The sequence below is a fragment of the Plecotus auritus genome (assembly GCF_963455305.1).
Source record: "Plecotus auritus genome assembly, chromosome: 7".
In the NCBI taxonomy this organism is placed as follows: Eukaryota; Metazoa; Chordata; class Mammalia; order Chiroptera; family Vespertilionidae; genus Plecotus; species Plecotus auritus.
Window position 1 is genome coordinate 171,260,054 of NC_137774.1, and position 17,757 is coordinate 171,277,810.

The window sequence follows — 17,757 nt, forward strand, 5'->3', positions numbered from 1 at the left end:
CTCCGGTCCAGTTTAAGAACCCATTGTGGCCCTCAAGTCAAAAAGTTTTCCCACCCCTGCTCTAGGAGCTTGGAATGTATTTAAGCAAGATAATAAATTTTTTTTAACTCAGTAGCATACAAATGTTTTATACATGAAGTATATAGACATATCTTTATATAGCCAGTATATTCCCATTGCAGAATGTTTCAAAATATGGTTAAGTGTAAAATGGGGGTTAGAAAATATCAAGTGTTTTACTATACATTTACCTTAAGTAATTTTATACTTACACATAATACATGGAATGTCCATAAAAACAATACATGCAGATTGCCAAAATTTAGAAAATACAGAAATAATAATAATTTCACCATTCAGAAATGAGTCTCGTTAATAATTTAGTAGAGTATACCTCCTTTTAGTCACCTGCAATTTTTAAAATATTTATGTATGCATATTGCTTTTATTCTATTTATTGCTGGATTTATTATACACACTAAATATATAATACTACAAGATTCGTGCACTTGGGGGGAATCTCTCAGCTCAGTCTGCACCCTCTCGCAGTCTGGGAGCCCTCAGGGGATGTCTGACTGACAGCTTAGGCCTGCTCTGCTCCCCATAGGGAGTGGGCCTAAGCCTTCAGTCGGACATCCTTAACACTGCTGTGCTTGCAAGCCTTGAGCCTGGCTTCTGGCTGAGCGGCATTCCCCCTGTGAGAGCGCACTGACCGCTAGGGGCAGCTCCAGCATTGAGCATCTTCCCCCTGGTGGTCAGTGCACGTCATAGCAACCAGTTGTTCCGCTGTTCAGTCGATTTGTATATTAGCGTTTTATTATGTAGGATATATTTCCAGTTTTAAACCCTGGCTCCTTAGGACAGTTCTGATTCTAAATGATGTCACACAACTTTGTCCCCTTGGGTTCTTCGTAGTGGGAGCTAGAGGATTATTGCCACAGGGCTAAGGGACATGAGGTGAATGGCCTAGCCAGGTCTCACAACATCCAGGGGAGGAGTGAGGGGCACATGACCAGAATCCTGGCTTCATGTCTTCATGAAGATTATAACCTCGAGCTGGTGGGGAAGCCCAGTGCTCTGAGATGCTGCCTTCACATAGACTTGCTCCTCTGTCCCCACATACCAACTGGAAGACTATTTCTTTTTTCCCAAAATAACTAATATTTATATGATGCTTTATTTATTATTATTATTTTGATTTTCAGATCATTTTAGAAGCAATAAAATTGGAGAAATATTTGGAAACCATATATCTGTTAAGGGATTATTACCCAAAATGTAAAAGGAACTCCGACAACTCAACAGCAAAGTACTAATAATCCAATTTAAAAATGGGCAAAGGATCTGAATAGACATTTTTCTAAAGAAAACATACAAATAGCCAACAGGCACATGAAAAGATGCTCAACATCACTAATTAATCATCAGGAAAATGCAAATCAAAAACCACAACGACTCACACCTGTTAGAATCTATAATAATAAAAGTGTAATATGCTAATTAGACTGGACGTCCTTCCGGATGTCCTTCCAGATGAAGCCGGGGCTGCGAGGGAAGCCTGGGTCCAGGTGCCTTCCAGGGGCTGGAGGGAAGCCCAGATCCCAGGTGCCAGAGGGAAGCCGGTGACGGCAGCTGGGGGAAGGAAGGCCTATTCTTGCATGAATTTTGTGCATCGGGCCTCTAGTGGTTATTATAAAAAAGACGAGATAACTGTGACAAGGATGTAGAATAGATAACCCTTGTGCACTGATGCAAGATGGTATCCATGGGACAAAAGGCAGAGACAAGATAGAGATGTTCTTCCTTTTTCCACTCCTTAAGGTTGGTGTTCTGGGTGATTCTGCCCAACCTCCTCTTCTCAGTTCCCACTATGCCCTCTACTTGGGTGCTCTCATCCCTGCCAGTCGCTACCACATATATGCTGGTGGCTCCCCAGTCAATTTCTGCAGCCCAGCCTTCCCATTCAGAGGGGCAGGCCTATGTACCCAACTGCCAAGTGGACCCAGATGTCACCTGGGCCCTCAAAGTCAACCCATCAAAACTGAATTCATCATCTTTCTCTTCAACCTGAGCTTTTCCAGTAATCGGTGTCCTGATAAACAACATCACCATCCACCATGGCTTCCAGAAACCTCACTGTCAATATCAAACATCACAGGATACCCATCCTCTCCTATTCATTCAGAATCCTCTTCAACCCGGTGCCTGGAGCAACACTACCACTGTTCAGAGCTGTGTGCACAGTGGAACCTGTTGGCCATTGGTCAAGACTTCCCTGCTGGTTTCTCCAACCTTTCTGGATCCTAAGAGATAGTTCCCTTCCTGCAGCCTCTACAGCCTGCACACCCTCTGGAGAATATGTGTTAGTAAAGCAAATGAAACCTTTTTTCTTGCAAAGTGGTTGAATGCAACACTAAGGCTGTTGGGGCCCAAGGACCGGTGGCTTTCACACTTGTGAGTAGGAAGGGTACATGAATGGCCCTCTGGTTGGAAGGAAGCACAGAGGCCTAGTCTGAAGGCACATTTGCTTAGGGAGCACTGCATTTTTCTCCTGGTGTATTGGTTTGAAATGTCCTTGAGGGTAGGGCACGTCTCCAGCTGGGGGCGCTCTGAAGCTGTATTTGCAGACCAAGCATACTGCTTATACACAGATGGTACAATTATTGGCCTATTTATAAAACAGGGTAGGCTAAAGGCAAGAGTAAGACAGAAAGTGCCTCCTGCCCAACACCCTCCTTACCCCCCGACCCCCCAAGATAAAGTCCAGGCAGGGAAGGGTAGAGGACCAGAAGGCCAGAGACACCAGCGGGCAAGTCTTGCCAACATGGCTTGATGTCAGCTTAAGAGACATCTTTGTGGTCCTAATGGGGTGAGCCAAAGTATTTCCCCAAATCTTTTCCAGCTACCCGAATGAAAGATGAGAGTGAAACTAACTCTTCTCACATCTCTACAATTTCTGAGCCTCCAGGAGAAAAGTCTAATCTTTGGACAAGCCAAGGCCCAGCTGCATTTTCCAAAAAGTGTGAATGAAGCAAAAAAGTTTTGATAATGGTTATAGCATTGAGGTCTTCTGGGATACCAGTGCTTCCTCAATACTAAAAAAATCATAGTAGACCACTGACATGTGGACTGAACAAGGTTTAAGCAGTTAGATGCAGAACAACACTCATATTTAACCAACAATGGCTGCAATGACAGAGAAGTATATTACACACTAGAAGGCTAGTTTTAAAGAGTTGTAGCCTTTAAAACCAGTATGATGCATTTACACAATATGTCCCGGAGCTGTGTTCTCGTAAGCTAAAGCTATACTTCTTAAGAGATAGAGAAAGACAGTGTTTCTTTGCCAAGAGGGAGCTGTATTCCTGGGCTCTCTTCTTCAGAGGGCTTTCAAAACTGTATTAGGGTTTTATACCAGAAAACTCTGAATAATTAGGCCAGTTTCTATGGTAATTGTATTTCATAAAATACTTCAACTTCCTGAGCAAAATTCATCTCTGATTCAATTAGTTTTGTGATCCAATTCATAAAAACACTTCAAAATGCAAATAAAAATATCATCTGTGACAGAAATACATTGCTAGCTTTTTAGTTATTTGATTTTCACGGAATGAACCAAGTTATATTCACTGATGCGCTGGAAAGTGCCCAGACTAACTAAAAATAGTCAGGAAATTCTGAATAGGAAAAAAAACCCCACCTTATTTCCATCTTTTTGAAGTTTGCTCCAACCATTATTACTAAAGTAGCACTATGAATATGTAACCACAGATCTGCCACTAGGGCTAATTCCAAGGTGATGCCTTCAAGGCAGGAGTAAAAATGTGATTTTAAGACACAGGCCAGTGTTTGTTCCAATTACTCGGGGATTCCAGAAATTCTCAGACACTGAGGAGCAGCACGAAGTGTTTTCCAGAGCCCTGCCAGCTCCATTTGGGGGGTCAGGGGGTAGCGTTCACATCACAATTGTGTTTCCCTTTGAAATCTACCACGCCAGTGTATAATTCTAGAGTGTAATTCCAGAGAGTGGTCCACCATTCCACAGTATAATTCCAGAGTAATCCACCAACACTCCAGAGTATAATTCCAGAGAGTAATCCACCAACACTCCAGAGTATAATTCCAGAGTGATCCACCAACACTCCAGAGTATAATTCCAGAGTAATCCACCAACACTCCAGAGTATAATTCCAGAGAGTAATCCACCAACACTCCAGAGTATAATTCCAGAGTGATCCACCAACACTCCAGAGTATAATTCCAGAGTGATCCACCAACACTCCAGAGTATAATTCCAGAGTGATCCACCAACACTCCAGAGTATAACTGCAGAATGTAACCCACCACTTCAGGCTAACCACTCCCCATGGCCGGAGTGTGGCATCCCAGACCAAGAGGACATTCCTGCTGAGAATCCTGGACCCACCCCCCTCACTACCCTGAATACCCAAGACTCCAGATTCCCTACCCAGAGAGCCCTGAGCCCATTTCCTGGACTTCCCTGGGTCTGTCCTTCTGAGCGTGACCATGCTGCTGGAGCGTGTACCCTCAGGGGCAGGGGTGGCCAATGGATTGCAGTTTGCCAGGATGGGTGATAGACAGAGCTTGCAGGCTGAGGTGTCCACATCCACACCCAGGAGCACCCTTCAGCGAAGGGCAGACCAAGAGATGCACCAGGCCAGGGCTCAGGGACCAGTAGTCTTCACGTCGCCTCTTTTCAAGTGGAAGTTCAAGGAGTCTGAGAAATCCAAATTTGAACGAGGTCTTCCAGATAATGATGAAAATACATTTGTCAGGATAGAAGGAGAGAAAATATCACATCTCACAGTTTGTTAGCTTATTGAATCAATTGTGAGTTTCTACACAAATGATTATGTGGGTGTCCTTTTGAACTCCCCACCTACCTCTCTCTGAGCCCCACTGTGAGTCCCATTTTCCCAAGTGATCTCATTCAGTTCCACAGCATCAGCATCCACAGACACCAATAAAATGTACCTTTTCAAGTAGTTCCATGTGGATGTCTAGCTGGTCTTCTCAGCCTTGATGGCTCACACACCCCAAACTCCAAACGTCCCAGATGGAAACCATCATCCTCAGTCTCCGAATCTCTCCCCTCCCATATTCCCTGTGATCCAAAACCTGGGAACATCTTTAATTCCCCTCTCTCTCTTATGTCCTAATGCAGCTCTCCATGCTGTCCAATAGTCCAGAGAATGTGACCACAATGAGGGTCCTTGTGTGGAAAGAGAATCACTATGAGAACACCACAGTGATCATTGCTGCAGACAAAATCCATGGGACAATAAAAACCCCAGTGGGGGAAGCTTTCATACAGAGAATATTTGCATAGCCTCAAAGCATTTCATCAAAAATATTTACTAATTATTGTGGTGATTTTAACACATGTCCACAAATTATTTTCTTTTCTTCCTCTAGGATAGCGATTTTCAACCGGTGTGCCACAAGAATTTTTAAAATATGCAATACCTGACTATTTTGTCAGGGACACTGACCTCTTTTCCCTTAGACTGTCAAATAAAAAAAAAATGACAACACAACAATAGCTGTCCAGTGTGAATGAATCAAAATTATACTTTTTTTTGTCAGAGTGGCAAGAAATATACCATGTTTTGGTGTGCCACAGAATTTTAGTAATTATGTGTGCCATGAGATGAAAAAGGTTGAAAATCGCTGCCCTAGGAGATGGCACGTAACTTCCCCCACTTGAGTGTGGGCTGGATTTAGTGATTCACTTCTAATAAATCGAGTATGCAAGGGAGAAATGGTAGCGTTAGTGGAGAAACCTGCCATCCACCCCTTTCACCAATGATCAAGGTTGACATCACCAATGGAGAGCCACGTTGATATTGTTCATGATGAGACAGGAAGGACACTTCACCTGTCTGGTGTCCCTGCCGCAGTCTAATCGTTAGAAAATATTCGACAAATTCAAATTGAATGACACACTACAAAATAATTAACCAATACTCTTCACAAGTGCCGAGGACATGAAAGACAAAGACGGACAATCTGCCGCAGACCGAGACTAAGGAGATAGGACCCAAAAAATGCAACGTGCTTCCCTGGATTAGATATTAAAATAGAAGAAGACACATTTGTAGACAGACTGATAAGATTTGAGGGAGGACTGTCCTTTAGTTCAGCGGTCGCCAACCGGGGATCCGCGGACCACTGGTGGTCCATGAGGCCCGAAAGGCTGGCGACCGCTGCTCTAGTTAATGGCATGTACCAATATTAACCCCGTGGTTTGTATGAGTATATCCTGGCAATGCAGGATGCTAACATGAGGGGAAGCTGAGTTATGGAAATTCTATGCGATTGCTACAACTCTTCTATCAATCTGAAATTAATCTCACAATAAAACCACTGAAGAAAAAATGTAGTTTTTTCATCAGAATCCAGCAGGAGAGCCTTGTTCTCTCAGGTAGGGCTCCTCTGACAGGGCAAGGCTGCCTCCTGCCTGGAACGCACCTGTCCCCAGCCTGAAAGTCAACCACAGAGAGCCGATGGCATCCCTCACTGCCGCTTGCAGCAGCTGAGCAGCCACTGTAACTCCCTGCCGAGGGCAGCTCTCGCTCTTTCTTGTCCTCTCTGGGCTGGGTTTCTCTTGTTTCCTCCTGCCAACCCTGCCCCGCGCCCCCCCCCCCCCCCACACACACACACACTGTAGGTAGCAGATCTGGGCGTGGTGCCCAGGCTACACCTGACTTAGGAGCAGCGTCCCCCTTCCCTTGTGCTGGGCCGGAATCTGGCCTCTGCAATTTGCAGGATGGCAGCAAGAAGCATTTTGCCAAACCTTCGCCTGCGGCTCCTTCCTGGCAAAGCATTGAGTTAGTGGCACACGAAGCTTCATGGTCAAGAAGCTGCGTAAGCTTGTTTTAAACCACCAAAGGCTTAAGGTTTCTTATCCTTCAGGGAACAGAGATAAACAGTCATTTAAAAAATGACTAAAGCAACCACCGCCATTTCTCAAAATGCTGGAAACTTTGAGAACAGTAGGCTCATAGTTTTGGCATATGGATTGGCTAAGGATGATAATGGTTGCAATTTATTGACCATCATCTCAAAGCCTGGCGGTCTTCAGCATTTTACAGAGTCCATTCCATCAGCCCCAGGACCATAGGATCTGTTTGGGCAAATAAGAAAGAGATTCCTCTCCCTGCCACCTGCAGGGCCCCCCCCCCCCCCGCCCCCCGCCCCCCCCCCCCCCCCCCCGCCGCAGACCCCCAGGCCAGGAGAGGCTTGGCGAAAGGATGGAATTCCCACCCAGGTGGTTGTATTCTCACTCACTCATGTGATCCTTGGCCACATTCCTGATATCTGTAACTCTTGGTTACACATAACTGGCCCACCATTGTGTAAGTTACTTTTTTTTTTTAATCCTCACCCGAGGATATTTTTCCATTGATTTTTAGAATGGAAGAGAGAGGGAAAGACAGAGAGAAACATCGATGTGAGAGAAACACATCGATTGGATGCCTCCTGCATGTGCCCCAACCAGGGCCCGGGCTGGGGAAGAGCCTGCAACCAAGGTATGTGCCCTTGACTGGAATCGAACCCGGGACCCTTTGGTCCGCAGGCTGACACTCTATCCACTGAGCCAAACTGGCGAGGGCTGTAAGTTACTGCTTTTAATGCTTTCAACAGATCTGCAAGGTAGGTGACATCATACCCACTTAAATGAGGAGACTGAGGGAAGACAATTATTAACATGTTCAATTCAATAGAAAATGGAATAGCCAGGATTTCATCCCAGCAGTAGAAATTCCACCCAAAATAGATATTTTCAATCACTTCCAGGATCATATGACGGAAGAACCGTTGGAACTGCGGTGGGTGGGAACAGATTTGCTCCGCGAGACAGGAAATTGCGGCAAAAGTCATATCAACTGCATATCCCTTTATTCTGCCCTGGGACCAAGACTGCAAGTCTTGCCTTGCCCTCCACCCTTTCTTAGTAGCATCTTAAATGGTAACATAAGAAAATGGGGAAATTTTATTTTCCCTGATTTAGGATTGGGGGGAAACTGACCTGGCAAGGCTACTCCCCAGAAGAGAAATAGCAGGAGCCGCTGAATTGGACCTTAGGTCTCAAGGAGGCTCAGGGGTTAGTGAGGAGCAAGTAATGGGAACGTGGGCTTTGGAAGCAGCAGAATGTAATGGAATTAAGCCTGCAAGATGGAGAGAATGGATGACTAATATTCAATAAAAATGGCCAAACTTACAAAATGTGGAAATGGAGAAGAACAACAGTGAACACTTACTGACTGCTCATTATATGTCAGGGATTGTTCTAGAGGCTTTGGATGGATGGATTCACCAATCCTCACGACGACTCTGTAAGGTAGGTACTAATATTGTCCTGTTTCAGGGGTGAGAACTCTGGGAAGGAGCGGGGGGAAGGAGCTATTCCAAGGTGATGGAGACCGACCATGAACTGAGGACAACCCCAAAGCCTTGGGGAACAGGGCAGAGAACTTCGTGCCAAATGTAATCGACCAGCTAGGAACGAGGGAACCCCAGAGACATCTGGGCTAACCTAGTAATAAAGACAAAGAAAAATAACTACTTTTATTTCTGTGCTTAAGCACTTGACACATATCTTCTCATCCAATCTCCGCAAAGAACCCCATTTTACAGAGGAGTAAACTGAGGCGGAGAGAGAGCCAATAGGTTGCCCCTACCGCATACCTCGTAAGTGGAGCTAGGAATCCAGGGCGGCTGGACTCCAGGAACCAAGCCTTGTGATCATTCGACTTTCCCATCCCCCCTCTTGGTGAGGACACCAAAATCCTTCTCCCCCTCTGATGCTTCTCGTCCCTGGTCACCTGTGCAGGTCTGTTCAGTCAGGAGATGAGGTCTTAGGATTAAGTAACAAAGCACAGTGGAAGCACCTCGCACGCAGGCTTGGAAAATATAAACTGTACATAACACATATTCTCAGATGAAGGAAGGCAGGCCCAGGGTGGCGTTAGAGCCTGTGAAGGGACAGAAATAGCAGCAACACTGACCATGACTACAGGACTTATGATCTCAATGAGGAAAAAAGATAGACATAGTGGAAACAATAAAATATGAAGTTGTCGACTGCCCAGCACAGCAAAGCATGTCCTCGGTAACAGAGAAGAGGGGCTGGCGTCGCTAAGGACTATAAAATCTAAGTTAGAAAATCAATGCCCAGTAAGTGAGATTTGAGATATGCAAAGTCACCTTAAAGAGATGGGGTGCTAAGACTTGACTGAAGTACCGGGCCAGCAATCATGGCGGAGTCCTGGCCGGGGTTCATGTCCGTCAGCCCATGCTCATGTCAGACCAACAGTGACATATTCTGACACTTGCTCTCAGTCAGGGCAGGCTAGGTCATGTCGCTGTAATAAATGACCCCCAAACAGAGAGGCTTACAATAATAAGGATTAATTTGTCATTCATTCTGCAAAACTGCTGAGGCTCCAACTCTCCTCCATGCTGCCCACTGCGGGGCTCAGGCTAATGGAGCCTGGGCACCGTGTACTGGTTCTTCAAGCTTCTTCCCAGCAGGGACACATGTCATTACCACTCACCTTCATGGAGCAGAGCAGGTCACATGGCCCCACCTGAGCTCAAGATGCCAATATCATAGATGAACATTATCAACCCGTCAAGGTGTGAGAAAAGATGCTATTCCTTGGTGGGGGGCGGGGAGGGGGAGATGGGGATTCATGTGGAACACAGAGAAAGCAGAGGCAGAGGCAAAGGATAGGGGTACCCACCTAAGCTCTGTCCAGGGGAGCTAACGCCTGGGAGGCCTTTTACATCACCGAGTATCTCCTTTCCACAAATACCCATCACGCTGTGACACGTTCAGGTCCCAAGGATAGGCAAGGAAAAGAAGACTATTAGGCATTTGTAAGTATCTATTGCCCATATCCTCACAGTCACATAATTTTTCTGGCTTTGCTGGGCCTCTCTCTTGAAATAGTGGACTTAAAATGTCCTTTAACTATAATTAAAACACCATGGTATTGGCATAGGAATGAAGAGGCAGATCAATAGGAAAGAACAGATAGCCCTAGAATGTATAAAAAAAAACTTAATTTATGATTAGAGAGGTATCTGGGATCAATGGGGAATGGAAGAACTATTCCACAGATGACAGAACAGTTGGTTAGCAAATCAGAAGAGAAAATCAATTTCAAGCCTTAATTCATACCACACACCAATATAACTTAACTCCGGATGGATTAAAGAATTAGAGGAATTTACATTTATGAACCATAAAACAAAAAGACTCTCCCCCTTTCACTCCAATCACCCCAGATGTTTACTTTTAAGTTTTTGTTAATAGAACAAATCATACTCAAAATAAACAGGTTACCCAACAAATTAAAAACAAAACATTTCTTCCTGTCAAAACAACAACAGAAGATAAAATATAACCTGGGGACAAATATTTACACACAGGGAAAAAATGGTGTCATTTAAAGTATAAAGAACTCATACAAAATTCAACAGGAACAGTTTACAGTTTATAGAGAAAAATGGACAAAGGGCATGCACAGACTAGAAAGGATAGGTTTAAAATCCGCATGCAGAAAAATCCTCAAAACACATGAATATTAAAGTACAACTTACTGCAACCCGCAGGGCCATTGCTTATCTATAAATTGAAATAAGGTTTTAAAAAATGATAAAACCCACTTCTACAAAGGATGTGTTTTTAAATATTTTGATTGTAGTTTTACTTGATATAACTCTTTTGGAAAGTAATTGGGTAACGTATGAAGACTCTTAAATATATACTACTATGACCTAATACTTGTACTTCTCACAATGTATTCTAAGGAAATAATCTCAGATATGGGAGAAAAAGTCTTATGCACAAGCATGTTCATCTCAATATACCGAAAAGTTAAAAACAACATGAGCCCTGGCCAGTATGGCTCGGTTGGTTGGAGCATCATTCCATGCCCAAGTTGCGGGTTCGATCCCTGGTGTGGGGTGAGGAGGAGGGCATACATCATTTTGTATGCAGCATTCTCTCACCTCTCTCTCTCTCTCTCTCTCTCTCTACCTCTCTCTCTCTCTAAAAAAAAATCAATAAAGACAAACAAACATGAATTCAGGCAAGAATGTTTAAGTGAATTATAGTAATTATATGTAATCAATGGCCTATCATTAAAATTATTAAAATGATGTTTACAAAGAGCTTATAATAACATGGAGAGAGGCTTCTGTTAGGATGTTATGGGAACAAGGCAGCCTACAAAATGCATGTACATACAATACAAAATTATACCGAGCAAAACCCCGAAAAAAAATCAGCAAAAGTTTATTGAATGTGGCTCAAAATGATTAATTTTTCTTTCTACTTTCCCAGATGTTTAAATTTTCTATAAAGTGCCAAAACCGGTTTGGCTCAGTGGATAGAGCGTCAGCCTGCGGACTGAAAGGTCCCAGGTTCGATTCCGGTCGGGGGCACGTGACTTGGTTGCGGGCACATCCCCAGTATGAGGTGTGCAAGAGGCAGCTGATCGATGTTTCTCTCTCATCGATGTTTCTAACTCTCTATCCCTCTCCCTTCCTCTCTGTAAAAAATCAATAAAATACATTTTAAAAAATGTGTCTACTGAGACTGAAGAACTAAATTTAAAAAAATAATAATAATAAAAATAAATAAATAAAGGCGGAATAACATCTAACACATCTAGCTGCCAGGTGTGCTCTGTCTAAGCCCATATATCATCCTGTCACTAGGTGTTATTATTATCCCTACTTTACAGATAAGAATCTGAGGCACAGAGAGATAGAGCGACTTTTCCAAAACCACACACAGCTGGTGAGTCTGTGATGGAGCCAAAATGTAAACCAAGACAGACAGGCTCCAAAGCCTGTGCTTGTAACTACAGTGATGATGACATTTAACTCTTGCAACAACCCATGGAGACCATTTGACAGATGAGAACACTGAGGCTTTGAGAATGGTAACTGACTGTAGTTACAGGACTAGCAAGAAAGGAGCTAGTCTGTGAACTCGGGCATGCCAAGTCTGCCCTCCACCCCTTCCTAACCACTGGGCAAACTGCCTGGCTCACCAGTACATACAGTTCCCAGACTTGCTTCCTTTTCCTTCTACGGCCCCCTTTTCCTTAGTTAAGAAAGTATGCATTGAACGTCCACGTCAGCCCTTCCTTCTGTTTCTCCTCTTTTTTGGCTTTCCTTCCTCAGCATCTGCAATTCTAGGCTTGCTAACTGCTCCAAGTTCACGATTTGATAAGGAGCTTAGTGAGAAGGGAGTGCAAATGCATTGCAATGTTTTGTAGATGTCTTTATTTCCGTTCTTGCTTCCATTAAAACAGAAAAAAATTCAAAACAAAACAAAACAAAACACACAGATGGATGCTGCATACAAAATGACATTAGTGACAAACCCCTGGTTCCAAGTAGGGGAGAGAAAGGCAAGGGGCCAGGTGGGGTGGGGGGCAGTAGGAAGTAAGCTGACCCACATCTGGCCACCTCTGGAAGGTGCCTCCCTATCAGCGTTCTGGCACAGAATGACACCTGAGATGGTCACTCTGTGGTAGTTTTCACACGTGAACAGCTCTTGGAGAGAAGGAAAGAGTTTATCGGCCAAACTGGGTTTAAAGGGGGCACGTCAGATAAAATGCCTATGAGATCGAAATCTTAAGTCAATGTCACGACATTTTCAACCTTGCGCTTTGTTTGAACACTGTCTGCAAATTCAGGCCAAAAGGGTAGATGATAATGGCCTTAAATTTATGTAACACATTCGGAAAAATTTGACATTTTAATGCAAGGCATTAGGAAAAAATTATTTTTCTCTTTTTAGTGGTTAATTTATAACATTCCAACAAAGAAATGCCTAGAGAAGGGGGAAAAGTATGAAGAAGGGGATGGGAGTGTGCAACATCCTCGCATGAAAATAAAGAATAATTATAACAGACGTTTTGAGCCCTTACGTTTCACTGGGGTCTGAGCGATTCAACTCAGTACAGAATACGTGTAACTCGTTTACTCTTCACAATGCTCACAGGCAGGAGGTGTTATTGTCATTCCCATTTCACAGATGAGGACATTGTGGCACACACTGTACAGCTAGCAAGTGACAGCAGGAGTTGGGCTCTGCTGAATGGCCCCAGAGGCCACAGCTCTTGGCCACTCTGCACTCGGCAGAGAGCAACCTCAGAGCCAAACAGACTTAGCGAAATGGCAAGATTACACTGTTCAGAGCCTTGGAGGAAGAAGAGCTCGAGAAGCGCATAGCAGGTCTCCCAGGTCTGCTAAAACACTTGGAATGAGCTCTTGTTCCAGGGAAGATGTCCCCGCTAGTGTCCAGGCCTGTGGTCCTCACACATGTGGCACCCTCGAGGCCCTAACAGTACCGGCTCCTGCGAACTCCTCATTGTGGCTCACTGAGCCATTCCCTGTCAGGCTGACAGTGCAGTTTGGGGCTGTGTTGTGGGGTGCGGAGGCATTTGGTGTTACTGTGTAGTGTCGGGGATCTCATTCATTAAAGCGAAAGGCAGGTTGGACTTGACCTGCCCCTGCAAAGAACTGGATTTACTATCTGATAGTGGACAGTGTGTCTGTCCCCTTTGCCTGTTGTATCAGAGGAGCGAGAGGGATGAGGCAAGTGCAACCAGGGATCGAGGCAGAGAGAAAGGCCTTCCCACAACATCAGCGGCAACCTTGGCTTGTGCGCTGTGGCACCAACACTGCGCATGGATATCCATAGGGCGGCAGGGCTCCACTGGAACAGACCAGCCCAAGGTGACTTTTCTCACGGGTCTGAGAAATAATGCAAACTCAGCCGCGGAACTTCAGTGCATATGTAAGCAGAATAAATAGAGTTACGTGAAAGAAAAAATGAATATAAATTACAGAATAGCGACAATAGCAGCAATGCAATTCCAAGAGATGGCCCCGAATATGGAGCTTTAAAAGCCAGCATTGGGGACTGGCCATGGCTTCCCTGTGAGCTTAGCGGCCAGGCCACCAACCACCAAGACTTCAGCCTAAACTAGGTAGCCATCAGGCCTCAAATGGGTTTTCTGCTGGGTCCCCTGTCTCAGAAAAGATATTCCCAACAGACTTCATGTTGAACTTAGATTTGTAGATTGACTAATAATTTGGTGGCCCTTCAAAATGATACTGTCTTTTTAAAATATGGTGGTGACTCAAAAAAGATTTCTGTTCACTAGGCTTAGACTTGTACAAACCAAATAATTTCATAGGTTTCTTTCTACTTCCGTTCTAGGGATGCCACGATGAACTAGCCAACACCAAAGGTCTCTGCAAGTCCGACTGTTCTGATTACTGCTGTCTGCCGACAACCAGGACAGCCGTGCCCACCCAGTGTCTGGTGGGTGAGTGCTGCCTCTGCTGGGGTCCCCCCTCCCCGTTCTTCCTGTGTAGAATGCCCGTTATTTGGACATTTAATGTCCCAGAATGGGCATTACTTTTCTTATCTTTTCTTTCCTTTTTGCCTTCTCTTTGCTCTACTTTCCAAAAGCTTTCTCCAACTTTCTTATTAATCCTTGTAATGAGTTTTTAATTTCTGGTATCGTATTAGCAAAATCCCAGAACTCTTATTTTTTTTATTCCCCCTCCCCCCCCCCACACACACACACATGCCCTGGTTAGTATTTCCTTTTATATACTATCCTGCTCATCTCTCATGGTTGCAATGGTGGCAATATCTTATCTCTAAGGATCTGAGTGAGTACTTTTTTGATGTGTTTCTTTTACTAGTACATAGTTTTCCTTCTCATAGACCCCATGTCTTCCAAGTGAGCCTTTCTGTGGTATAATTTTGGTTTCTATCGTTCACGTTAGACATCCTTCAGATGCCTGAGAAGCTGTGATTATCTGCTCACATTTAGATACTGAGGAATAAAAAGCTCATTGTAAACTTGTGGGTGTTAGTGGGGCTCCCTGACTGTGAACTTTACTGTCGCTGTTGGGACAGTTTTTAATGCCGATATTGTTAAGTCATTCCTCTTAGGCTGGTCAAATCCCAGAGAGGGGTCCTCCAATATCTGACCTGAAAGGGGGAGTCTGTCTGCCAACAACATGGGAGATGAGTAAGGAAGGCTGGAGGGCTCGGCATCCTGTGTACACATTTTCCGTGTGGTGCCCACATCGCTGCGCGCTGCCCGGGGAACCGTGAAGAAGGATGATCAATACATAGGCTTCAGCTTTAGCTGTATCGCCTGGCAATTCAGCTCTGGCCCAGGCTTGCATGGCTCACTCAGCAAAACTTAGAAGCCCTGCAGATACCTGGATCCATCTCCCTACAGGGAATTTCAGGGGCTCTTTTGTTAACAAGAATTCCCTTGAGGGTTTTATCTCATCCACCCCATCCCAAAGTATCTTTATCAAAATGTATCTTCGAATCATAAAGAACTCTCTCTGAGGAGTATTCTGGTAACTGCAATCGCCTTCATCTTATATTTCCAGAGAAACTTTTACTTCCCTGGGATATCTTAGTACTCCTTAGGCGACTGCTCAGCTGCCTCCCCCCTTAATTCCTCACTGATTGAGGACTAAGAGAATGCCACAGTTGACTAGAGAAATGTTTTTATCTTTGGGAAATCCTTTAAAAATCTCCTAGAAATGTTCTGGATAAATCCCAGGGACAATGGGGTGTGTTTTCTGCAATTACACAACCTGCAAGTGCTTTTCTTCCCTCCTCTGTAAAATGGGAATGACAACCCTGCCTGATCTTTCTTTACGAGCAGCTGTACACACCAAGTCAGATGACACCTGAGCCCTGGAGTCTAGAATGAGCTCGCAGTTGAAACTGGTGCTATTAGGGCATGAGGACAGCTAGAGAGTAGCAAGAGCAGAGATTACTCATGAACTCCTCATTTCAAGCATGTACAACCTGTTCAGAAAATCACCCTGGAGCTAGATAACTAAGGCTTTGTCTCTTACCAGGTTTTAGGGAAGCTTTAGAAAAATCTATATTGTCCATATTATAGTTATTTGGACATGGAGATAAAAGGCTTGCTTTTCAGGTTCCCTTTTTTTTTATTCTCAGACACTTAAAAACAAGTTTCTTAAAGAAATAGAGTCCGAAATGTCAAGAGTCTGAAGAAGTGCCTCTAAACCAGTCGTGGGCAAACTACAGCCCGCGGGCCGGATCCGGCCCGTTCAGCTGTTCTATCCTGCCTGCAGAGCCGAAAGAGCAGAGGGTTCTCTTGCTCTCCCCTCCGCTCCTTTACTTTGAATTTATATTAGTTCACACAAACACTCCATCCATGCTTTTGTTCCGGCCCTCCGGTCCAGTTTAAGAACCCATTGTGGCCCTCGAGTCAAAAAGTTTGCCCACCCCTGCTCTAAACTGTTAGGGAAAAACAAACCTAAGATGGAAATAAAATTATTTTATATTTTAGAAGGGTGCAGGGAACTAATTTACTGGCTTCTTTTTTAGGTCTATCAACATTTACATTTATTTTTTCATTGCATTTTTATAACATTTACATTTATTTTTTCATTGCATTTTTATAACAACCCTCTAAGGTGGTCATTATTACAGTTCTCATGATGTAGATAAGAAAATGGAGGCTCCGAGACTTGCCCAAGTTCACACAGCATTGCCCAAGACACACTGGAATTTGAACGTCAACTAGCCTGACTCTCAGGTCTATGCCAAGTCCATCACTATCATCTAAAGATTCCCCGTCTATGTTATGAGGTCCATATGTCTAGTTGAGGCTGGTCTCTTTCTATCACAGGATTAAACCGACCTCTTGGGCTGTCAGAAAAGAGGAAGATTGATGCCTACTACAGAGCAGGCACCGGACAACTTACCTGGTACAAGATGCTGGGTTGATCTAGACATGGCTGATAACCAGTTCTCCCCAGAGTCACAGAATTTAAGATGTGTCGATCTCAATTATCTATCTCTCTTTTCCTTCCCATGTCATTTTTATCTTGTTCCACTCTACCTCTTCCAACCCCCACCTGACACAGCAGCAACATTTTATTGGGTTTTCTATGTGACCCCTAGCACAGGAAGATGTCATAACACTATTAAAAGGATCTGAGCTATTCATCATTTCAACCTACTGTTATTTTCCCATCTTAGAAAAAATTCTCCTGCTTCTCCTTTTCCTGGAAAATACCACCCGTTTCTTTTCTCCCCTCTGCAGCAACACTCCCCCAAAGAGCCATCAAAATTCACTGTCTCCTCTCTCCCCATTTTCCCTTAACCCATATCTGGGGCAGGTTTTTAGCCTCACCCTGTCCCTGAAATGTCTTTCTCTAAGTCACCAATGCTCTCTGCTAAATCCAGCGCAGGTTCTCTGCCCCCCCCTCTCCGCCCCCGCCACCCCGTCACTTGATCTATCAGTAGCATTCGCCAGTTGCCCTTTGTCCTCCTGCCACCCTGTCTTCACTTTGCTTCCAGCACACCATGTTCCCCTGGGGGCTTCCTGGGTTTACCTCACTCCCTCTCAGAACCTTCCATTTGTTCCTCCTTTGCTTTGACTTCTTAATGTTTTAGTACTTACACTCCCTCCACTGCCGGTCTCATCCACCTTTGGCTTTAAATACCAGCAATTTGTCCACGACCTCTCTTCTGGACTCCAGACTCATATTCAGTTGCTTTCCTGACACCTGGGTGTCTCGCAAGCATCTCAAATGTAACACATCACAAACTCCTGCTCCTCCCACCACCATCAAACCTGCTTCAGCCCCAGTCTCCCTCATCTGAATTGACAGGAAGTCCTCCTT

The 17,757-nt window shown here is 44.5% G+C and overlaps 1 protein-coding gene across 1 annotated transcript in view; it reads right to left on the reverse strand.

Annotated features, from left to right (window-relative positions):
- EGFLAM (EGF like, fibronectin type III and laminin G domains) overlaps positions 1–17,757 on the reverse strand; it is a 135,747-nt gene that overhangs the window by 86,188 nt on the left and 31,802 nt on the right. The gene's annotated exons all lie outside the window — the stretch shown is intronic.